Below are 25,138 nucleotides of genomic sequence, written 5' to 3'. Positions count from 1 at the left end.
GAAGGCTGAGTCATGGAAGCGAGTGCTTAGGGAAGTACAGACAAAAGTAATAGAGAACTGCGATGGTGGTGGCACAAACGATGAACCAGGGGTGGGGCTCAAACCCCATCATCAGAAGGGATTTGGAAACACGTGCATGGTTGAAGTCAGCTTTGCAGTGCAAGTTCAGCTGCTGCATTCCTACGTTTTATTTTAGGAGATTTAGGGTAATGCCTCAGTTTTCCTGGTATTTGATGAATGTTCCAGTAACTGATTCTTTCATTTAAAACTTAAGTAAGCATTTGCTGGGGTTAATTCCAACAAGGCTTCTGTGTCCTCCCTGCGTTGTTCACCTCTGAGGACAGGTGCAATGGTAGTTTATCCACATGTCTACCTCCCCACAGTGTGTGGCCCTGCTTGTAGACTAGATGTGTGGTTGCACAGGTAGACTGAGGAATCGGTTGATGTCTGCATGAATGGATGGATTTGGGATATGGCGGTAGAATGATGAACTTTTGAGATATCCAGTCCACGTGTGAGCATCTCTGCTTCTCCCAGCGTTGGCAGTGAACTGTTTTCTGGGAAACACACAGTATCGGGTAGTGGTCATTTGTCTAGGTTACAAAAAAACCCTTGCATACTTCACCACAGCCCGGCATCACTGTTGCCTGCTAATTTCCCTTCTTAAAGGACTGACTCGGAGATCCAGTATGGATTCCTGTAGAGGAATGTTACATGGGAGCTAAATACAGCTATGAGCGCCAAGAACTGAAGTATCCCAGCTCCTAAGGAGCCGTCGTCGTAATGGACCTCTGTGTATCTGATAGAAATTCTCCTCACCTGACTTACTCCATGTGAAAAGTTAATGCCTTCCAGCGTTACAGTCCCTCTTGATGGTGGCTGGTTTCCAGGACCCTGGGGGTGCTGTTGTGTGCAAAGAAAGGGACCCCACGTTCCCCCGAGCTCACTGTGCTCACGTGTTCTGCCGCTTGGTCAGTAACACAACAGTGTCGCACACCTGTCACACCTGTGTCCCTCAGAGCCTCGGTGCTGCTGCCATCCTTTCTTCCCTCTGCCTCCCTCAGTTCCCTGGTCTCAGAGTGCCCCCCCGCACTCCGTCTCAGAGGTCTAGAATGTTCCTGTCTTTAGACTGGCAGCGTGAGCTCTGTGAGTCCGCCTGGTTTTCTCTGCCAGACCGCTCTCTTTCCTGCCACGCCTTGCAGCTCTCTCCGTGATGGTTACTTTCAGGTTTGCAGACTGGATTGTCGTCTGCCTCTCTGGATTGGAAAGTTCACATGAACACTCCCATCGTGCAGGGCAGCATTGGGCAGTATTTCACCAGGTGCTCGCTTGTGCTGAAATCCGTGGATGCCTGACATCGAGCATGGCTTGGTTGCCACCCTGCCGCTGCAGCTACAGTGATGTTTTCTCACACATCTCTAAATAATCTTGCCATTTTTCTTCTTGCCTCATCACCTGAGCAGCCCATGCCGTGGGTTCTGTCTGGAAATTCTGCTCCTAAGCACCACCTGTTCACCTGCAACCCTCATCTTCAATCCACTTCCCAGTCCACACCTGGCCAGAGCCAACCCTCCACAGTTAAATCCCACCTCTTGTGTCACCCTGTTCCTGACTTTCCCAGTATTTTTCACAAATACTGTCTACGTACATGTGTGCTTTTGAGGTTCAAACAAACCTGAACCCATTTTCCAAACTCAAGGCACAGAGCAACATTTTTAAAGTCTATTGTTGTACCCAGAATCAGTGTAAAAGAAATTTCATTTTCTTTTTTGTTCTAAAGATTTATTTATTTATTTGAAGAGAGAGAAGGAGAGGCAGAGAGAGGTCTTCCATCCACTGGTTCACTCCCCAATTGGCCGCAACAGCCGCAGCTGTGCCGATCTGAAGCCAGTAGCCAGGAGTTTCTTCCAGGTCTCCCACGTGGGTATAGGAGCCCAAGGACTTGGGCCATCTTCTACTGCTTTCCTAGGCCATAGCAGAGAGCTGGATCTGAAGTGGAGCAACCAGGACTCGAACTGGTGTCCATATGGGATGCTGGCCCTGCAAGTGGCAGCTTTACCCACTATGCCACATTGCTGGCCCCAAGAAATTTGATTTTAATATAGATGAAGGACCATTGAAAGGGTACAGTATATATATGACCTCCTGCGACACTCTGCACAGTTTTTTTCCGTGATGCATTGTCCCATGGAGCAGAATCCATACTCTTGCTGGGCGCACGCCTTGCCAAGAGCCAGCCGCGAGTATGTGGAGCCCTGCGTACATAGTACTCTTTTTCCTACTTCTCAAGTGCTTCTCTGTGAGCTGTGTTCCTACTGCCTGGCTATTCTGATTCTGCAACCCAAACAGCTGGGGCTGTGTGCTTTGTGTGGGAGAGAAAGTACTAGAAATGGTGCAGAGACAGGGGCTAAGAGAGAAAGGGGGATGACCGGGAAGGCCTGCGGGGCATTGGTGACCAAAGGTCCCTAATGCTCATCAGGGGCCCTCTGAGGACAGGGCCACATCTGTTTTGCTTTCAGGCACATGCGCAGGTGAGGTGTGTGGCAGGGGTGGGTGCTCCAGATGAATGGAGCACAGATGGGAGCAGGTCATTAAGCTGAGGAGTAAGCGTGGTGCTGAACTGAAGATGTTAGAGGAAGAGCAGAGGGCTTCAGCCAGAGGAGCACAGCAGTAGCCTTGATTCAGCTGTTTGCTGGTGTGCAGATTGCTGGCTCTCCTCTTAAACATTACAGACCATGCACGGAATAATATTATAACTGTATGATTCTGAAAATTTTTTACCCTTAATTTAAAAAAAATTAAGAATTTATTTTATTTATTTGAAAGAGTTACAGAGAGAGAGAGGGAGCAAGAGAGAAGTATTCCATCTGTTGGTTCAATCCCCAAATGGCCACAATGGCTGGAGCTGGGCTGGTCCGAAGCCAAGAGCCAGAAGCTTCTTCAGGGTCCCCCCTGTAGGTGCAGGGGCCCAAGCACTTGGGCCATCCTCTGCTGCTTTCCCAGGAGCATTAGCAGGGAGCTGGATTGGAAGTGGATCGGCGGGGACTCAACCTGGTGCCCACTTGGATGCTGGTGCTGCAGGTCCGGAGCTTTAACCTGCTGCGCCATGGTGCCAGCCCCCATAATTTATCTTTTATGAAAAATGTGTAGTTGAGAGTCAGAGAGAGGGCACCCATGAGCACTCTGGCTCACTGGCTCACTCCACAAATACCTGAGTTAATGATGGCTGGGGATGGGCTGGAGCTGGGAGCTGGGAGCACAATCCAGGATCCCATGAGCGTGGCGGGAAGGAATCCAGCTACATGGGCATCGCTGATGGCTCCCAGAGTCTGCATTAGTAGGAAGATGGTCTCAGGAATCGTAACTGGGAATCAAATACTCTAACATGGGGTGTGGGCATAATAACCAGTAAACTGGTGCTCATTCCTAAATGTGTCTTCTAATTCTGTTTTCTACAAGTCCTGGTGTGTGTGTGTGTGTGTGTGTATGTGTGTGGTGTGAAATCTGAACTAAATGCAGCACAAATGTACTATGTTTTCAGTACAGGTTGTAGTGACTTCTACCATCTGTACAGAAGTGTGGAAAGAATGGGTAGGCGTTCTAGGAAGATGATACATACTTGAGTAGAAGTGTTGGGCATGGAATTCTATGACTCAAAGGGTTGCCTAGAATTATACCACTAACCGTAATCTGAAATGATAAGTTGTAGACACCTGGAGGGGTGTTTCAAAGGAAATTGTTAGAGCCTTAAAGGGTGCTCCTTATGTTCTTTGAGATAAAGTCGTTAGCATAATTATAGCGTGTATAGGGGAAGTAGGAAATTCCTGAGATAAAAACAGTGAAATCAGTGTGCAGCTCTGGGGGTAGACTTCATGGCTGAAGTAGAGATCCAAGCTTTGACTGCCACTTTGACCTTGAAGAATCACTTCCCTAGGCATCGCATCTTCATCTGTAGAAAGGGGGTGAGGATTTTAAGTAGGTCACAGGGATCAGGTGAGGGCTGAGGGGAGACATCTAAAGGCGTCCGCATGGGGACTGGCATGTTGCGGGAAGAACTTCGGGCTAACTCCTGGGTGGTGGGAGATGGAGCCCTTTGTGGTAAGACACCAAATTCACTGATATTTTCTGGCTTCCCCATTTCCTGTCTTAGATGCCCTTTTTAGTGATTACGTTGTGTCAGCGCTTTGTTTTTTCGGAACGTTTGGGACTTTGAGTGGTTATTTGTGTAACCCTGCTGCGTGCTGGCTCATATGGTGCACCTGCAATATGAGGTCCCAGCAGTGAGAAGGGGTGCAGCGTCGCCCTGTGGGATTGCGCAGGTTGTAGGGAAAGCTGCTGATGGAAGTGCTCTATGTTGGAACTGTGTGAGCTTTGTAAGCTCAGCTGCCTTCCCACTGCAGTTCGTGGTAATCCGCCTTTTTCTATTTGCTTTACTTCTGGCTTCGGTATTGTGAGGTCTGGCAGACACTTGATAAACGAATGGCCAAGAGCTATGTTAGCAGGGAGGAGGTGACCTTGAGCAAGAGTGGGAAGCCAAGAAAACAGGAGATAGAACTGGAGGATGGTTTCAAAACAAAACAAAACGAAAAGGCGCTTTGACGTTATGCATGACTTTCACCTTGTCTGTATCAAAGTATTCTCTTTTCCCCCAGATAAATAAGTCTGTTGAAGTTCATTCTGAGAAGCTTTAAGAAAAAATTATATCGACTCATTTTAATAAAAGAGATGATTGGAGAGTCTTCAGCAGGCACAAAAGCCATCATGTTCTGAATGATGAATTCTTATGTGAACTTTAAAAATTAAAGATGTCTATTAGGTATTACATGTATCATTCTGAAAACGTCACATCTTTTGTCTAAATTTTGACATATCACTGTAAAGATCTGAGAGCCTGTATGATTTGGAAATCTGAGAGTGAATCAGTGTGTACTATAAAGGGACACAGGCACAGAAACATAAAGCCTTCTAGTGTTTTTAATTTTTTTTATTTATATAAGGTGAGCACATTTTTGTATTTCTTATGTACAGACTAATAACAGATACTTCCAACCCTTCCTTCTTCCTCCTTCCTTCCTTATGTGTTCTTTTAATGTTTACAATGACATACTTTTTTTTTCTTGTTTTTTATTTTAGAGTTAGTGAAAGAGAGAGACAGAGAGAACGGTCTTCTGTTCACCCCTCAAATGGCCACTATAGCTGGAGCTATGCTGATCCAAAGCCAGGAGCCAGATGCCTTTCCTGGTCTCCCATGCGGGTGCAGGGCCCAAGCACTTGGGCCATCCTCCACTGCACTCCCGGGCCACAGCAGAGAGCTGGACTGGAAGAGGGGCAACCGGGACTAGAACACAGCACCCATATGGGATGCCGGCGCCGCAGGTGCAGGATTAACCAAGTGAGCCATGGCCCTGGCCCTGACATACTTTCAGTTTATTGTATAATCACAAGCTTGACCCTCCACTAAAAAAATAATTCAACAAGTAGTACATAGGAAAAACACTATTTTTGGGGCCAGTGCTCTGGTGTAGCAGGTAAAGCCACTGTTTGCCGTGCCAACATCCCATATGGGTGCTGATTTAAGACCTGGATACTCCACTTCTGATCCAGTTCCCTGTTAATGTGCTTGGGAAAGCAATGGAAGATAGTCCAAGTTCTTGGGCTCCTGCACCCACATGGGAGACCCAGAAGAAGCTCCAGGCTCCAGGCTTTGGGTTAGCCCAGCTCTGGCCACTACAGCCATTTGGGGAGTAAACCAACAGATGAAAGATATCTCTCTCTTTTTCTGTCTTTCCTTCTCTCTGTGTAACTCTGACTTTCAAATAAATAAATCTTTTTTTAAAATAAGAAAAAAAACCACTATTCCTCAAGAATACAGACAAGGACTGTAAACAATAATCAAGTATCAAATTTTCAGTTTCACTCATATACATCCATTTTTGTACTCTGTATATTAGTTTCCACAAATCAGGGAAACGTATTTGTCTTTTGGAGACCGGCTTATATCACTAAGCATAATGGTTTCCATTTGCATCCATTTTGTTGCAAAAGACAGGATTAATTTGTCTTTATGTCTGGGTAGTATTCCATAGTGTATATTTACCACATTTTCTTATTCCAGTCATCAGTCGATGGACATCTGGGTTGATGTAATAGCTATTGTGAACTGAACTACAGTAAACATGGGGGTACAGGTAACTCTTTCATATGCTGATTTCATTTCATTTGGGTAAATTCTCAGGAGTGGGATGGCTGAGTTATCTGGTGGGTTTTATTTCAGATGTATGAAGAATCTCCATACTGTCTTCCATAATGGTTTTTTTTTTTTTTTTGACAGGCAGAGTGGACAGTGAGAGAGAGAGACAGAGAGAAAGGTCTTCCTTTGCCGTTGGTGCACCCTCCAATGGCCACCATGGCTGGCACGCTGCAGCCGGCGCACCATGCTGATCTGAAGGCAGGAGCCAGGTGTTTATCCTGGTCTCCCACAGGGCCCAGGCACTTGGGCCATCCTCCACTGCACTCCCGGGCCATAGCAGAGAGCTGGCCTGGAAGAGGGGCAACGGGGACAGAATCCAGTGCCCCAACCGGGACTAGAACCCGGTGTGCCAGCGCCGCAGGTGGAGCATTAGCCTATTGAGTTGGGGCGCTGGCCTCCACAATGTTTTTACTACTTCCCAACAACAGTGATTAGGGTGCCATTTCTCCCACATCCTTGCCAGCATTTATTATTTTTTGATTTCTGTATGAAAGCCATTCTAAATGGGATGAGACGAAAGCTCCTTGTGGTTTTGCTTTGCATTTCCCTGATGCCTAGTGATCCTGTGCATTCATGCGCTTGTTGGCCTTTTGCATTTCAGCCTTTGAAAATTGTTCATATCCTTTGCCCATTTCTTTGCTGGAGTTTCCTGCACTCTTTATAGATTCCAAATAGCAATCCTTTATCAGTTGCATAATTTGTGAATATTTTCTCCCATTCTTTGCCTCTTCATTTTGTTAAGTGTTTCCTTTGCAGTGCAGCAGCTTCTCAGCTTCATGTAATCCCATTTATCTGTTTCAGTTTTGATTGCCTGTGCTTCTGGGGTCTTTCCCAAGAACTCTTTGCCTATGCCAATGGCTTGCAGAGTTCCCCCAATGTTCTCCTCTACTAATTTGATAATTTCAAGTCATAGATTCAGATCCTTGATCCATTTTCAGTTGATTTTTGTGTAAGGTGTAAGATAAGGGTCTTGTTTCATACTTAGGTATTGATCCAATTTACACAGCACTGTTGAAGAGACTGTCTTTTCTCCAGGGATTGATTTTAGCTTATTTGTCAAACATTAGTTGGTTGTAGATGTGTATATTGACTTCTGGGGTTTCTTTTCTTTCTTTTTTTTTTTTTACAGGCAGAGTGGACAGTGAGAGAGAGAGACAGAGAGAAAGATCTTCCTTTTTGCCGTTGGTTCACCCTCCAATGGCCGCTATGGCCGGCGCATTGCGCCGATCCGAAACCAGGAGCCAGGTGCTTCTCCTGGTCTCCCATGCGGGTGCAGGGCCCAAGGACTTGGGCCATCCTCCACTGCCTTCCCGGGCCATAGCAGAGAGCTGGCCTGGAAGAGGGGCAACCGGGATAGAATCCAGCGCCCCAACCGGGACTAGAACCCGGTGTGCCGGCGCCGCAAGGTGGAAGATTAGCCTGTTAAGCCACGGCGCCGGCCTGAATTCTGGGGTTTCTAGTCTGTTCCATTGGTTGACATGTCTATTTCTGTACCAATACCAGGATGTTTTGATTATAACTGCCCTTTAGTATGTCTTAAAGTCTGATATTGTGATGCCTCTTGCTTTGTATTTGTTACTTAAATTGCGTTAGCTATTTGTGGTCTCTTATGTTTCCATATGAATTGTAACATTTTTTTCTAGACCCAGAAGAATGCCTTTGGAATTTTGATTGGGATCATGTTGAACTGGTAATTTGCGTGGGATATTATGAACATTTTGATGATATTCTTTCAATCCATGGGGATGGAAGATTTTTCCATTTTTTTGTGTCTTCTATTTCATTATTTAATATTTTGTATTTTTATGATTTTTAGAGAAAGAGAGAGATGATAGAAGGGAGAGAGTGAGGGAGGGAGAGAGAGAGGTAGATCTCCCATCTGCTTTATCACTCCCCAAATGGCCACAATGACTGGGGACAGGGCAGGCCAAAACCAGAAGCTAGGAGATTCTTCCAGTCTCCTGTTTAGGTACAGGTGCACAAGCATTTAAGCCATCCCCCACTGCCTTCTCATGTGCACTAACAGGGAGCTGGATCAGAAGTGGAGCAACCCAGCCATGAACTAGTGCCCATATGGGAGGCTGGCACTGCATGTGAGGCTTAACCTTCTAGGCAACAGGGCTGGCCCCATAATATTTTGTAATTTTTATTGTAGAGATCTTTTACCTCCTTGGATAAATGTATTCTAAGGTATTCAAATTTTTTGTAGGTATTGTGAATGGTACTGATTTTACAAATTCTTTCTAAACCATGGCATTTTCTGTGTATACAAAGGCTATTGTTTCTTGTATGTTGATTTTATACCTTCAACTTTACCAAACTCTCCTGTGAGTTCCAATAGTCTCTTAGTGGAGTCTTTTGGTTCCCTATAGGTAGGATTATGTCATCTGCAAACAGGGATAACTTGATTTCCTCCTTTCCTTTTCATATCCCTTTGATTTTTTTTCTTGCCTAGTGGCTCTGCCTGAAACTCCCAGGACTATATTGTAAAGCAATGATGAGAGTGGGCATCTGTGTCTGGTTCCTGGTCTTAGTGGAAATACTTTCAGCTTTTCCCCATTTGGTATGATGTTGACTGTGGGTTTGTCATTAATTGCCTTGATTGTGTCGAGGAATGTTCCTTCTTTACCCAATTTGCTTAAGATTTTTATCATGGTAAGATGTTGTATTTTATCAAATGCTTTCTCTGCATCTATTGGGATAATCATGTTTTTATTCTTCAATGTGTTAGTGCGATGTATCACATGTATTCATTTGCATATTTTGACCATCCCTGCATACCAGGGATAAATCCCATTTGGTCTAGGTGAATGATCTTTCTGATGTGATATTGGATTTGATTAGCTAATATTTTGTTGAGGATTTTTGCATCTATGTTCATCAGAGATTTTGTCTATAGTTCTTTTTCTTGTATATTTTTCTGGTTTTAGAATTAAGGTGATGCTGGCCTCATAGAAGGAGTTGGGATGTTCCCTCCATTTCAATTGTTTTAAATAATTTGAGAAGACTTGGAATTAGTTCTTCTTTAAAAGTTTGGTAGAATTCAGCATTGAAGGCATCTGGTCCTGGGCTTTGATTTGTTGGGAGGGTCTTTATTACTAACTCAATTTCTGTCTTGGTTGTTAGTCTATTTAGGTTTTCTGTGCCTTCACGACTCAATTTTGATGTATGTGTCCAGAAATCTGTCCGTTTCCTCTAGATTTTCCAGTTTGTTGGCACATGGCTGTTTGTAGTAATTCTGGATGATTCTTTTTATTTCTGTGGTATCCATTGTAAAGTCTTCCTTTTCATCTCTGATTTTATTAATTTGGGTCTTTTTTTGCTGTTTAGGACAATGGTGTATGAATTTTGTTTACTTTTTCAAAACTAGCTCTTCGTTTCACTGATCTTTTGGATTTCTATCTTTTTTTGGTTGCAATTTTATTATTAATTTTCTTATTTTAATTATTTCTTTCCTCCTAATTGGGGGTTTGATTTGTTCTTGTTTTTTTAGGTCCTTGAGATAAAATTTAGATCATTAATTTGATGCCTTTCTAATTTTTTGATGTAGGTATTAATTGGTATAAACTTCCCTCCTACAACTGCTTTTACTGAATCCTGTAAGTTTTGATATGTTTTTCTTAGGAATTTTTTTATTTCCACTTTGATTTCTTCTGTAACTCATTGTTCAGGAGCCTTTTGTACACTACCCTGTGTTTGCATATTTTCTAGAGTTTAAGCTTTTCATTTCCAACTTTGTTCCATTGTGGTCATAAAAGATACATGGTGTGGTTTCAATTTTTCAATTTTGTGAGACTTGCTTTATGGCCTAGCATATGGTCTATCCTAGAGAAAGTTCCATGCACTGATGAAAACACTGTGTATTCTGCAACTGTGGGGTGAAATGTTCTGTAGATAGCAGTAAGGTCCTTCTGGTCCATAGTTGAGATTAGCTCTGCTGTTTCTTTGTTGATTTTTTGTCTAGTTGATCTATCCATTGATGAAAATGGGGTGTTGAAGTCCCACATTATTATTGTATTGGAGTCTACATCTCCTTTTAGATACATCAACGTTTGTTTTACATAGCCAGGGATGCCCTGGCATGGTGCGTATATATTTACTACAGTCAAGTCTTCCTATTGAATGGATCCCTTTTGCCTGTTGTTTTCAGTTGCGTTGCATCACAAAAAAGAAGCAAGAAAATACTTTAAAAAGCACTTATTCAATGAGTCAAATTAATCATTTTAAAAAGTTCCAATTTGGAAGTCATGTTGAAACAAATGAGAAAGGAAAGAGATTAACTTGGAACTACTAGAAAAATGACATGTAGCCAGTATTGGATTCATTTCAATTTAAAATCAGAGCAATTTTTATGTTTTACCATCTGCCTCACCAAGAGCCTTGTAAAATTTGAATACTACAATCTTTAGATATTCACATATGAGGGAAGCTTTTTTTAAAGGCCATTTAAAGAACATAAAACCAGAATGGTTGCTTGCCCATGAATAGAGTCAGTAATCATGATTACTGAAAAGATAGATCACATCTGTCATATTATGGACTCAAATATCCCACTTGAACTTGGACTCTACACAAAGCATCATGGTAGTGCAACAGATAGTCTCCCAGCCCATTTAATAGATGAGAAAATTGAGACTTGAAGAGGACCAGCAAGTGAGTCAGACTAGCATCCCTGTAAACTGAGATAGCTGGAGTTGAAATGACGGCTCCACACCGTTGGCTGTAGGCATGGCATTTTTAAAAAAATAGAGAGAAAGCTTGAAACAAAATAAGATTTTTCTACCAAGTTTTCATATTCTAGTTGCATGTTAAGATGAACCATACAGAGGGCAGATGACATGTGCTAGTTAATGGATCCTTTTCAACACATACACACAGGTGTGTGTCCTTGCAGATACATTGATCAGTTGTAAGCTTCAGTTCATGGCTAAGGTATAAATGTGATAACATTGCAATTACTAAATTTTAGTGGATTATTCTAAAGACCCTCTGGGTGTTCACTGTAACTTATTCATCTTTATAGTTCCTTGTCTTACATGTTGCCAGCTGAATGTGTAAATGAATGCCCAAGGAAAGAAAGAATTCACAAGAAAAGAACAAAAAAGGGACAAAGTGCTGATACCAGAGAAAAAGTAGTACTATGCTTGAGCCAAGGTTTTACTGAGGCTGATTATTTTAAGAAAATGTTGTCCAGAGCAGCACGCCTGAGTGGTGACACTGAAGAGATCAATCTAGCTACTGTGTCATCAGTCTTGAATGAAATGCCTTCGCTTTTAGGAATACTAAATTACTAACTACTTATTGATTTTGCTTTTAACATGTTCTGAGTACTTTTGGTTAAAGTGTTAAATAAGGTGTGCCCTTTGGCCAAAGGGAATTCCCAGGAGATACCCAAGCAGATGAATGAATGGTATAGAAAGTGACAGGTGTTGAGATTGTCCCTAAGCACCTGCAGGGGTTCTCAAAGAAGGAGTAGTGTCTACCAGGTGTGAGGCAGTGGGGCTAACTGGGCTAGGGGGTTATCTCTGCCGCCATTCTCCAATTGCATGATCACCTCATCCTTGGAGGAGGTGAAATGTAATGCAGGTTTGCAAGCATGATCACTATTCCATGTTCTTGTTCTTCTATTAAAAGCCCCGGTCTCCTCTGCTAAATGGAAGGGAAACCAAGAAAGTCTAGTCCCTGCTTGTGAACTAGGTCTTGAAATTAAACCGAGATGCACCTGCAAAGCAGTAACTGGGATTACAAGAGGGGTTATTGCGTCGTAAAGATTCTGAAGCAAGGAGTGGCATTTCATGTTTGAAGATGAATAAGTATTTAGATAGTGTAGCTGATAGGATCTAGACAACAAGTAAACTTCACTGAAGTGGTGAAATAATGTTTATGGATTAGCAAGATGTGATTATGACTACAATTAAAAGTAAAGAAAGCAAATTGGACCCATTGTCTTAGAGTGGCGAAAGTTCCATTAAATTTGATCAAAATATGAATATAATTGTTCTCAGCTTTTTCTGACTACATTTGGGCACATTTGTATGCCTAGGAAAATCTACATAATCTTTCTGGATTTGACAATCTGCTTGTTAAAAAATCGGAAATATGTAAACGAATGATTGCATCTAAATGTGTCCTCATTTCTGCGTGTGCTTGAGACGTTCTAAGATTCATCTTTATTTGTTCCCTCTTTTCGTGTCATCTGGTTCGCTGACACGCCCTGCTGGTTATGCTCATGTAAATTCACTTTTGCTGTCTGAAGAACCAGCCTCAAAGCCCAGAGTCCTAATAGAAGAGGAAGCAGCACTTCCTAAATCATTCTGTGTAGCCAGGATTCTGCTGATAACAAAACCAGACACAGATGTTCAAGACAATTACAGGCAAAAGTCGCTTGTGGATATAAAAGTGTTCAACAAAATACTAGCACTCCAAATTCAGAAACATATGAAAAGGTCACGTTACCATGACCATTTTGGATTTATCCCAAGAATGTGAGATTGGTTCAACATGATTATCAACTTATTACGTTGTGTTAATAGGATAGAGCACAAAAGCCACATGATCATAATAGACCAAGAAATATCTCACAAAATCTCACAACCTTCATGAGTGAAAACAGGAAGTAACCTGTGACGAGAAGGACCTCTTTCAACCCGAGAAGGCTTTATTCCTAAGGTCAGGAACAAGACAGGATTGCCGCTCTCACCACGTCAACTAGCTAACGTACTAGAGGTCCTCGCAGGAGCACTGAAGATGGAAAATAAAAATAAAAGGGATTCAGATTGGAAACAAGAAGTAACATGATCTACTCTCGGATAACATGATCTTGTCTATAGAAAACCAAAGGAATCCACACAGACAAGAGAACAAAGAAGTGAGTTCTGCAGATTTCCCGGATACGTGAGCAGCAAACACAAATCAATTGCATTTCTAAAACCCAGCAGCAAAAAATGACTAAAATACAAGAAAAAAGTTAACTTACAAATAGCACAAGAAAGAGTAAACTGGAGGCCGGCACCGCGATTCACTAGGCTAATCCTCCGCCTGCGGCGCTGGCACACCGGGTTCTAGTCCCGGTCGGGGCACCGGATTCTGTTCCAGTTGCTCCTCTTCCAGTCCAGCTCTCTGCTGTGGCCCGGGAGTGCAGTAGAGGATGGCCCAAGTCCTTGGACCCTGCACCCCATGGGAGACCAGGAGAAGCACCTGGCTCCTGGCTTCGGATCAGCGAGATGCGCCGGCTGCAGCAGCCATTGGAGGGTGAACCAACGGCAGAAAGGAAGACCTTCTTACTGTCCACTCTGCCTGTCAAAAAAAAAAAAAGTAAACTGGGGATAAGTTTAACAAAGGGCAAGATTTGCACATTTAAAACACAAACTGTTGTTGGAGTTAGCATGTTCTAAATAAATGGAAAGGGATGGGAAGATGCCAGTGCTCCCTACATTGGTCTATGGGTTAAATGCAATCCCTATTAAAATTACAACTGACATTTTTGGAGAAATTAAAATCTGAGCATTAAATAAGTATATCAATGCACAGGTCCCAGAGTAGTCAAAAAATCTTTTAAAAGAAGAAAAACTATGCACTGATGAGTCTCAATTTCAAAATTATTACAAAGCTACAATAACCAAGATAGTGTGGTACTAGCATAAGGCTAGATAAACTGATCATTGGAACTGATCAATAGAATTAAGAATCAAAAAATCAATATTAATAGTCAATGTTTGATTATAGCAACACCATTCAATGGGTGAAGAATTGTCTTTTCAACAATCGGTGCTAGAACAATTGAGTATACAGTTACAAAAGAAAGAGATTAACCCTTACCTCACACCATATGCAAAAATTAAAATGGATTATGGAACTAAATGTAAGTGTCAAAAACATAAAATACTTAGAGGAAAATACAGGATGGTGTCATTGTAATCTTGGGTTAGGCAATTGTTTCTTAGCTATAACACCAAGATAACAGTCATACAAATGAGAAGTGGAACTACATCAAAATTAATAACTATTATTTTCCATATGATACCATAAAGACACTGAAAAGAATACCAATAGAATGGGAGAAAAATATGTGAACCTTATATATCTGGTGAGAGGCTTTCCTCTACAATATTTAAGGTATTCTTAACAATATAAAGACATACCGCTTCTCGGCCTTTTGGCTAAGATCAAGTGTAGTGACAATATAAAGACAAACAGCCCAACTTAGAAAAACCTTGAGGACTTTCATGAACATGTCTCCAAATGCCTAATAATTGTGTCAAGCATCTTTTAAATATGCTTAGTAATTAAGGCAGTGCAAATCTAAACTACAGTGCGGTAGATCCTGTACCCACTGGAGAAGCTGAAAGAAAAATCCAGTCAACCATGAACAAGTGTTGCCAAGGATGTGAAGAACTTGGGGCCCCAGTGGTGAGCGTTGTGTGTAGTGGTTAAGGTGCCATGTGGGTTGCTTACCTCCCCTTTCAGAGGGCCTGGGTTCAAATCCTGGCTCTGCTTCTACTTCCAGCTTCCTGCTCATGCAGACCCTGAGAAGTGGCAGTGATGGCTCAAGTGGATGGGTCCCTGCCACTCACATGGGAGACCTGGATCCAAATTTCTGGCTCTTGGCTTCAGCCTGTGCTAGCCATGGCTACTGTGGACATCTGGGAAGTGAACTAGTGGGTGGAAGATTAATCCCTCTCTTTCTCTCTCCTTCTGTCTGAATTTCAAATAAAAATAAGCAAAAATTAAAATAAATTTGGATTCCAATAAATGGGTTGCAGACTTCTAAAATGGGAATCCAGTTTGGAAAACAGTTTGGCAGCTCTGTATAATATTAAACATAGAGTTACCGCATGACCCAGAAATCCTGTTTCCAGGTAGTCACCCAGGAGGGTTGAAAACAGAATTCCACACAAACGAATTATATATGAATCACAGAAACGTTATTCTTAATAGCAAAAGACTGGAAACAATCCAAGTGCCTATCATTTAAGAGAAATAAACAAATGTTGTTTATCCATATGATTGAATGTCAAGTCATTCCTTTTTATATTGATTACCAATCCATGCTACATGATGGACAAGCTGTGAGAACGTGTGCTATGTGAACAATGGTGACATAAAAGCCCACGTGTGGTGTGATTCCACCTCCACGAGATGCCCAGACTGGACAAATCCAGAGGGAGCAGAGACATTCAGGTTGGTCTGGGTTTGGTTTCCATTTATAGCTATCTACCTCTACACTGGGTGATCTATGATGGAAATGGTCTAGAAGCATAACAGTGCGTTTTCCTCCTTCCTGCAATCTGGACTTCCTTACCCGCCTTCCGTGCTCAGCTTAAATGCAGTCCCTTAGATCCTTTGGTGGAAGGAGTCACTCTGTCTTCAATACCCCCATTGCAGAAGTCCCAAGCTGGCCAGCGCTGTGGCTTAACAGGCTAATCCTACGCCGTGCACACCGGGTTCTAGTCCCAGTTGGGGCGCCGGATTCTATCCCGGTTGCCCCTCTTCCAGGCCAGCTCTCTGCTGTGGCCCGGGAAGGCAGTGGAGGATGGCCCAAGTCCTTGGGCCCTGCACCCCATGGGAGACCAGGAGAGGCACCTGGCTCCTGGCTTCGGATCAGCGAGATGCGCTGGCCGCAGCGGCCATTGAAGGGTGAACCAATGGCAAAAAGGAAGACCTTTCTCTCTGTCTCTCTCTCTCTCACTATCCACTCTGCCTGTCAAAAAAAAAAAAAAAAGTCCCAAGCTGACTTTGACTTGGCAGGAACAACGGTGCTTTGTGTTGAAATGCTGGTTTTCATAGCCACCTCCCTCCCTCTAGATTTTAAGGATGGTACACATGGCATTGTTCTTCAGTATCTTACACAAGTCAGCTTTCAGAAAAGAACTGTGCATGCAGTCAGCTTTCGATGACTGAATGTTAAATAGAATATTGGAAGGGGAACATTTTCAAACAAGAGTTGTGTTTGTAATAGATATTAGGAAGAGAGCCTATGTATTTCCTCTGTGTTTTATTGCCTATGTAATGAAGGCAGTTAAGTCTTTTTGAGCGAAATGAAATGTTTGAGTGAACTACAAGCCCAGTTTGTCCTGGAGGTTCTGATTTCATTGATATAATAAATCCATTTGATCATTGATAGAACAGTTGACAGTATCAACCCCATTGTCTCTCTCAGCTCACTCTTGGCCATCTGGTGTTGGGCCCTGTGGTGGCAAGTGATGAACCATGGACAACCATCTTCTTGCCTCTGTTAATCTGTAGACCAGTCTCTTGGTGAGGTCACCTGGAGATTCTTCTCTGAGCTCCTGAGGTTGGCTCTAGGGAACTAGGAAATCCTTTGTGTGGGACTTGAATTCCTTACTGTTATAAGCAGGTTAAATGTCATGGTGTTTCAGAAGCTATGTTTTGCTTTTTTATAAAGCAATTCAAAGCAAAGGGGAAAAGGCAGAAAGAGTGGAGTTAAGACCTAAATGTTTCCTTTTGGCTTCATTGGATATAAGAGAATAAAAGTTAGAGAAAGTTTAAGGTACTGTGTCAACTGAACCTGTTAATGAAACCACTTGTGTATTATACCCTTGGATACTCTTGGCCACTTCATTGATTGAACAACTGTGTTTAGCAGTAAAGATTCAAAGGTAAATATGGCTGTGTTTTTGATCATATTTAAGTGGACTGAGACTGAGATAATTGAGAACAGGGGAATATTTCCATCTCCTCCATCTGCTCTTTACTTGAGAGGTGGTGAGAGACTGACCAGCCGACCTTCCATCTGATGGATCACCCCCAGCATGCTCCCAGGTGTGCGGCAGGACCCAAGTGCTCGAGCCATCATCACCTGCTGCCTCCCAGGCCTGCACTAGAAAGCTGGAGTTGGAAGTGAAGCTGAGCTTTGAGCCCAGGCACTCCAGCATGGCGTGTGTGTCCTCAAGCGGCATCCCCACCACTATGCCAAGGCCTGTCCCCTCTGCACATCTTTCCCGGCCTCTTGTTCAAATACATGTTGTATCTCCACTTCCAGGGTTTGGCTCCAGGGCATTTTTTTGTTTTGCTTGCTAATTGGCATGTTCTTCTACCCTTAGCTTTAATGTAAATAAGCTGCTGATGCCAGTACCCGTTGTCATCTAGGTGTCTCTCTTAAGAGGTATGTAGATCCAAACAGCTCGCTCCCTACTGCAGCACCCGCCTGACAGTTCAACAGCAGCTGTGAGACAGAGCTCCTCCTGAGGTCTGCCCCACCGTGTGCTCAGCAGACATGTGACCTTACTCTCTGCAGACCCCGGGGCCCATCCTGACGGCAACACTCGGAAGTCAGTAAACCTCTGTCCTTCATGGATTTGAAACTGCTTTGGGGCCAGCGCCGTGGCTCACTTGGTTAATCTTCTGCCTGTGGCACCAGCATCCCATATGGGCACTGGGTTCTAGTCCCGGCTACTCCTCTTCCAGTCCAGCTCTCTACTGTGGCCTGGGAGGGCAGTGGAGGATGGCCCAAGTGCTTGGGCACCTGCACCCACGTGAGAGACCAGGAGGAAGCTCCTGGCTCTTGGCTTCTGATCAGCATAGCTCTGTCCGTAGCGGCAATTTGGGGGGTGAACCAATGGAAGGAAGACTTTCTCTTTGTCTCACTGTCTAACTCTGTCAAATTAAAAAAAAAAAAGAAACCACCTTTTCTCTCATTCTTATATTAACTAAATATAATAAACACATCTAAACAAGTACATAATTGTTCTCTCCTTCTTATATTATTAAATATGAACAAACATGTTTAAAAAGTATATAATAAGCTGGCACTATGGCTCAATAGGCTAATCCTCCACCTGCGGTGCCGGCACACCGGGTTCTGTCCCGGTCGCTCTTCTTCCTGTCCAGCTCTCTGCTGTGGCTTGGGAGTGCAGTGGAGGATGTCCCAAGTGCTTGGGCCCTGCACCCACATGGGAGACCAGGAGAAGCACCTGGCTCCTGGCTTCGGATCAGCGCGGTGCACCGGCCACGGCGGCCATTGGAGGGTGAACCAATGGAAAAAGGAAGACCTTTCTCTCTGTCTCTCTCTTTCATTGTCCACTTTGCCTGTCAAAAAAAAGTATATAATTTCCCTGCTTGAGAATTCACATTTGCTTATAATAACATATAACTTGCTATACTTATTTTTTAAAATATTTATTTATTTGAAAGGCTGGGAGGTGGAGACAGAGTGATGGGTCGATCTTCGGTCCTCTGGCTCACTCTGCAGATGGCTGCCACAGCCAGGACTGGACAAGTTGAAGGCAAGAGCCAGGAATACAATACCCTCCTGGTCTCCTACAGGGATGGCAGGGGTCCAGGGACCTGGGCCATTATCTGCTGCTTCCCAGGTTCACAGGAAGCTTAATTGGAAAACCAGAGACCCCAGTACTCAAGCTAGCAGCCTGGCCGTATGGTTTGTGGTCATAGCAAGCAGTGACTTCAACTGCTGCACCACAGTGTGAGCCCCTGTGCTGTTTTGTGCATTGCCTTATTTAATAAGATGGGAGTCTATTTTTCAGCTCATCCACAGTGTGCACTTCATTCAGTATTTTGTGGGATGGTGTACATTAGCCGACCACATCAGAGTGTATCCACTCCACCGGGCAACGTTGAGTGGTTTCCCACTTGAGGCTGCTGCGCACACCCAGGGATCATTCTTGCACCTCGTCCCAGCGTGCACTCACATTTCTTGGTGCTAGGACTGCCAGGTCCCAGCTGTGTGCCTTCAGCATTCGTGCATAACCCTGAAGTGATGCTATTTGTTTTTCTTTTTTTTTTAACTTTTATTTAATGAATATAAATTTCCAAAGTACAGCTTATGGATTACAATGGCTCCACCCCCCCATAACTTCCCTCCCACCCGCAACCCTCCTCTTTCCCACTCCCTCTCCCCTTCCATTCACATCAAGATTCATTTTCATTTCTCTTTATATACAGAAGATCAATTTAGCATTTATTAAGTAAAGATTTCAACAGTTTGCCCCCACATAGCAACACAAAGTGAAAAAATACTGTTAGAGTACTAGTTATAGCATTATATAACAGTGTACAGCACACTAAAGACAGAGATCCTACATGATATTTTTAAAAAATTGATGAATTTTGTATTCAATTTCCAATTTAACACCAGGTTTTATTTTTCATTTTCAATTATCTTTATATACAGAAGATTGATTCAGTATATGCTAAGTAAAGATTTCATCAGTTTGCACCCACACAGACACACAAAGTGTAAAAATACTGTTACAGTACTAGTTATAGCATCACTGCACATTAGACAACACATTAAGGACAGTTCCCACATGGGATGTAAGTACACAGTGACTCCTGTTGCTGATTTAACAATTTGACACTCCTGTTCATGGCGTCAGTAATCTCCCTAGGCTCTAGTCATGAGTTGCCAGGGCTATGGAAGCCTTTAGGGTTCGCCGACTTTGATCTTATTCCGATAGGGTCACAGTCAAAGTGGAAGTTCTCTCCTCCCTTCAGAGAAAGGTACCTCCTTCTTTGATGGCCCCGTTCTTTCCACTGGGATCTCACTCACAGAGATCTTTCATTTTATCCTGAGTCCCCCTGTACCTCCAAGTTCAGCACCTCACCACCTCTCTGCAGATTGCCTGCTCCTCTCTGCTTTGTGTGTTCCCTTCACAGCATTCTCTATTCTCCAGTGAGCATGATCTCTCTGCGATGCCTGGTTGTTTTATTCTAGCACTTGACCTCTGTTGGCTCTGAGGTGGAAAGGGAGTGGTTTTGTTTTCCCGTGGGTTGCCTGACTGCATGGTCACGGACCATCATCCCTATTAGCACACTTGCCCTTTGCTTTACTGCAGCCTACGGATGCTTCTACATCCACAGGAGGGACATGTGCTTCCCTTCTTAGAACAGTTGTGCCGTTTGTCTTCAGTGTTTGTCTCCCTAGAGCAGCTCTTCTCGGACTTGTGTGCATCAGAAGTGCCAGCAAGGCCTGCGGACACAGCCCGGGGGTCACATTCAGCACAGGTGGGTGGGAGCAGAGAATGGGAGTTCTCCCCAGTTGTGTGGGGATGCTGCTGTGGCTGGTTCAGAGACCTCAGTAAGAACCCCAGATCTGGGTCATTGCCTCCTACTCTTTCTTTCCTTTGCTATGTCTGCTTATCTTGCAGGTCTCAGCTCAGGTAACTCGTCCCCTAGAAGTTGGGTAGGGGCTCTTTTGTGAATGCTAGGCACTTGTACTCCCTCCACCGCAGTGCGTTTCAGTCTGCTGTTGTAGACGCCCAGATGCCATCCTTGGGGTGTGAGCTCCTCACAGCAGGGGCTTTGATGTGTGCTGTGTTTGTGTCTTAGGGTCCAGCCCTCTGCCTCACGGTGCAGATGCCGTAGAAATAGTAAAGGAGATGGGTTCTGAAAAGAAATGAATGGAGAACCAGGCTCCATGTCCAGTCTACCCTGGGCTCCTTCCAGCAGCAGCCAAGGCCTGTGTCGAGCAGACACACTATATATGCTGACTTGACAAATTGGCAGATGATGGTTTACAGGGATAGAAGGGTAAGTCTGAGTTCTACTCTAAGTTATTGTGTATTCTGCCATAGATGTGGCTTACATGTTTTATCTGCTGAGAATGACCCGTTGTCTTCCACGGAACCATCCATTGCTCCTCCATTCTGATTCCACTGATGGCCCCACCAACACCTGAGCACGGGGAACCTCTCCGGACTTTCACTCATTTCCATCTCTCACTTCTCATCTCGCCTCCCAGTCCTGCTTCTCTCCCGGGCTGGTTCACCCTCGCTACCGTGACTGCTACGGGCTCTCACCATCTTTGGCTTAGACTATAATAAGAGCTTACATATCCCTTTCTGCCCATCTTGGCTCCCTCAAATCTGTTCTCCGCAGTCTCATGTCTAAAATCTGCTAACCACTCTCCATCTGCTGGGAGAGCTCTTAATTTTCTGGGTCAGGGACCCCTTGAAGAAGCTACTGACTTCCTCCCAAGAGTCTAGGGGAATCCATAAGAAAGCCGACCTAGGCAAGGAAGCTCCTTAGTGTCGCAAGCTCTTTGTGATCTGTCCTTGCCTGCCTCCATGGGTCCAGCACTAGCTGCCTGCTCTCTGCAGTGTGAATGTTCCGGAATCCAGACTGGCTTACAGCAGCCGGAGGCAGGGTTTCTTTTCTGGAGGGGCTCCTTGCTGGGATGATCTCTTCTCTCCTCCCTGCCTGCACCTTCTTCTCTGAATTATGTGTGTGCCCCTCTTCTAGGCTTCCGTGTTGTAAAGCTGACCCCTGCTTTTGCCACCTTGCACTTACGTGTCCATTTACCACGCTCAGAAATCGTAGGAAGGACAGTGGCCTTTCCTTATTTGTGTGGATGCAACTGTGTACACCCCACAGCTTTTTGGTCAGCAGAATAAATGAGGAATGAACTGATACTTCTGACATACTTAAGCTTTACTTCTGACATACTTAAGTTTTATGCACTTGGAAATATTTTTATTCCTGTATCTATTGCTACTATGTTGGGAACTATGTCACTTTTTACAACACTTGAAAAAATAGATGTAATTTGAATGTAGTTAAATGTACAAATCTTACAAGTATGGCACCATAAATCTTTATATATCTTTATGGATCTGTGTTAATAACCTCTCAGACAAAAATATGAAATATTTCCATTCTAGAAAGTGGCTTGTGACTCTCCCTCTGTAGTCCACTCCTCAATTTCTGCAGTCGTAAGTTATTTGTGCCTATTTGGTCTTCATGTAAATGAAATCGTAACATTGACACACCCAGACTATCTCCCACCTGGTGTATGTGAGATTTTACCTCAGTGCTACTTCTTCACATCCATCACACTGTAGCCTACTTCAACCTGTTAATTAACACCTACACATTAGGGCCTAAAGACGTGGTGCACGATCCCCTGTGTCCTGGAAATAATTCCTAGAATATCACCTGCTTAGATGTAACTGCCAGCAATCATATTGTGATAACAGCTTGAAAAGATATCTTTTAAAATTGTTATAGCTTACCTATTTCATAAGACTCTAAAATCCCCTTCCTTTCTATATCCTCAAAGACATGCTCTTCTTTCCTGTCCATAGACTTTTCTTCCCCTGTCTTCTACGGTTATGCTCATGGTTGACGGATGCTGAACATTGCACTGTCTGCCTTGAGGCCATACTCGGAGGTGTACAAGCAAACATCAGTATATGAGCATCGTATTAGCATTTGAGGGGCATATAAAAACTGTAACAGGACACAGAGTCGGGCAGCATCACAGACATACATCAGCACAGTCAACCCAGCGAAGAGAGAGGGGTGAAGCCGGAGGAGGGGAAGAGGTTCCCCATGCCTGGTCCCTGAACGTTCGCTCCACCTCGTTTTACTCGGCTCTTCCCTTCTCCCCCTTTTCCTCTCTATCGGTCTCCCTGTGCACACCCTCCCTCCATGTGTACACAAGATGTGGAGTTGTCAGTCGTAAGGCAAGAGAGGATGGAGGTGAGGAGGGCAGGATGGAGGTGAGGAAGGCAGGATGGAGGTGAGGAGGGCAGGATGGAGGTGAGGAGGGCAGGATGGAGGTGAGGAGGGCAGGATGGAGGTGAGGAGGGCAGGAGAGAATGTGCAGACAGAAGAGGAAAACAAAACCATGAGGCTGTGTGTGCCGATCCATGGTGATCAGAATCTAACGATCTGTTCTAAACAGAGGCTTGGCCACCGGATTGAGGGTCTGGCATGACCTCTGTGTCCTGAGTTTGTGGTGAGAAGAATCATCCTGTTTGATTGCGTCAGTACCCTCAGCAGTTAAACAAAGGTGATGGTACCTCCCTCATCACTTTGTTAAGAGAATTAAGTAAGGCGATGCTTATGAAGCAGTTAGATAATATCTGGCACAAAATGGCACTTTTGATTTGCTGTGTAAGGTCATGCCTTAAGAAAAATTTAAGGTTACCTTGTTAGAACTTCTCACTTAGAACATTATTTGCAATTTTCTTATTTTTTCCTATGTTTTATTTGAGAGGCAGAGAAAGGGAGGGAGGGAGGACATGAACACAACAGACAAATTGAGAGAGAGCTCCCATCCACTGGTTTATTCCCTAAATACCCACAACATTTAGGGCCAGTCTGTGGCTAGAGCCAGGATCCAGGAACTTATTCAAGATCTCCTTATGTTGGGTGACAGGGACCCAAATGCTTAAGCCATCACCTGGTGCCTCCCAGGGTGTGCAGGAAGCTGGAGTCAGAAACCGGAGCCAGGAATTGGATCCAGGCACTCTGGCATGGTATGTAGTTATCTCTGCTCCCTAGGCTAAATCCTTGCCCCCCATTTTCTTATTAAATAAGAATATTTAATGTATATTTATTCTTACAGGATATCTCTATTTATTCTGGTGACCTGGATATTAAGGTGCTCCGATGTTTGAGATTGAAGCCACACTGGGGAGGGGAGGAAGTGGTGGTGAGTTGAAATTCCTTTTCCTGTCACCCCAGAACCATTGTTTTGACAACAAGCCCATGAGTGGAACTTCTGGAGTTTGGAGTTCAGGGATTGGTGATGGCAGACAGATGAAAGAGACAGCACGTTAGTTAAGGCGAAGTCTGTCCTTGTGAGGACACTGAAAGAGCCTGGGTGGAAATCTGAGAAGAGAGACGTACAGAGGAGAACGCCAACACAGGAGGCATTTGAGATGGGTCCTGCCGCGCGTGCCTGCTGCCTGAAGATGGGCACAGCCACTGTCTGGCTTCTGGCCCTGGCCCTCTCCCCTGGAGCCCTCCACAGCTGCCCAGCAACTCCCTCTCCCTAATGTCTCCTGCTCCAGTCACTTCCTGCCATCAGAATTACGTCACAAATCTAGTAGTCTCACCCCCTGGCATTGAAATCTTCCCTCTTTGGTGACTGATGGAAAGAAGCTACCCACCTACTGCCCAGCCTGGCCTCGGGTTACCTTTCTGGACTTGCTTCACACCTGGCCCTGAGTGTGCCTCTGTAGCTGGATTTTTCGTTCCCTCCTGAACATGTCAAACTCCACCAGCACCCACTTGCCCACCTCCCTTGCCTGGGTTTCTTCCTGTGGATTCTCACGAGTCGACTGGGCGCAGTTCTTCGGGGACACACTCCAAACCCTCAGGCTCTGGGGGCCTGCCCCATAATGCCATGTGTTTTCTAGAATAGTCTTCATGGTTCCTATTTGCCTGTGTGTGTAACCTTGCTAAGCTCCATAGGGTGGGTTCTACGTGTGACTCAGTACTGGTGTATGCACAGTGCTCAACATTTTTAGGGTTGGTAGAAATCTGTGATGTTTAGTTTCTTGTTTGTGAATTTCTTTAACTCATATAGACATGTGCAAGGCTGAAGCAAGGGAGACTGATACATTCAGGGAAAACCACATCATTAATATTTTCACTCATCTAAAGGTAGCATTGGTTAAAAAAACACCTGGGGTACACAAAATGTTTGGAAAATAATGATGGAGTTACACTTTTTGAACACCTCTTCTGTGTATAGTCTGTGCAGTTGGCATTGCTATTTCCATTTTCCACCTGAGGATTCTGAATTCCAGTCAGGTACTTGGACAGTCAGGTAATGGCTGACAAAGGAGGTTTACAGGTGGGGAAGTGAGGAAGGGTCACTCAGTAGAGGAGCCTCAATAATGAAAGGACTGTGCCATCCTTCCAGGACTTCCTGAGAGTTTCCTGGTGACTTACCTGTGGCTGTGCCTCTGAGAAGTCTCCCCAGTCATCCATAAAAGTGGGAAATATGGACGGGGGAGGGTTGGAGAAGGAGGAGAGGATATGGACAGGGGAGGGTTGGAGAAGGAGGAGAGGATATGCACGGGGGAGGGTTGGAGAAGGAGGAGAGGATATGCACGGGGGAGGGTTGGAGAAGGAGGAGAGGATATGCACAGGGGAGGGTTGGAGAAGGAGGAGAGG

The 25,138-nt window shown here is 44.3% G+C and overlaps 1 non-coding gene across 1 annotated transcript; it reads left to right on the top strand.

Annotated features, from left to right (window-relative positions):
• Window positions 1–14,389: 14,389 nt before the first annotated feature.
• LOC133762603 (U2 spliceosomal RNA) lies at window positions 14,390–14,587 on the top strand. The gene has a single exon (XR_009866284.1). It is a non-coding gene; the product is annotated as a U2 spliceosomal RNA (small nuclear RNA).
• Window positions 14,588–25,138: the final 10,551 nt, after the last annotated feature.

The sequence above is a fragment of the Lepus europaeus genome, chromosome 6, assembly GCF_033115175.1.
Source record: "Lepus europaeus isolate LE1 chromosome 6, mLepTim1.pri, whole genome shotgun sequence".
NCBI lineage: Eukaryota > Metazoa > Chordata > Mammalia > Lagomorpha > Leporidae > Lepus > Lepus europaeus.
This window is presented reverse-complemented; position numbering and strand designations above follow the sequence as displayed.